Here is a 375-nt window from a genome sequence, read left to right as displayed (position 1 = left end):
CAGAAATGTACAATTTCAATCAACAATTTCCATATTAATAAGAATAATCAAACAATTTTAAAATGCCAAAAGCGCTTATCTCGCGAGTCGGGATTTTAAAATATTAACTTACTGTTTTGGGTTTGATAAAACTTTTCTGTAAACTGTTAGACTTTTCACGTTTTCAGGATTGGACTCAGTCAGACTTGTTGACAATGCGTAAAATATTAAATGAAGAATGTTTAGTAGATGAGGAGAAAAAAGTGACAGCGACATTAACATTATTATTATCACAATTATTAGAATCTGCTTAGTATTCTTTTTTGTGAGTAACGTACGTGTTCATAAACATATACAAAGAATAAACAAACTGAGGGATAGATAGATAGACAGATG

Source organism: Penaeus monodon, chromosome 28 (assembly GCF_015228065.2).
Source record: "Penaeus monodon isolate SGIC_2016 chromosome 28, NSTDA_Pmon_1, whole genome shotgun sequence".
In the NCBI taxonomy this organism is placed as follows: Eukaryota; Metazoa; Arthropoda; class Malacostraca; order Decapoda; family Penaeidae; genus Penaeus; species Penaeus monodon.
The sequence above is the reverse complement of the archived record's forward strand: the minus strand, read 5'-3'. Positions refer to the sequence as shown.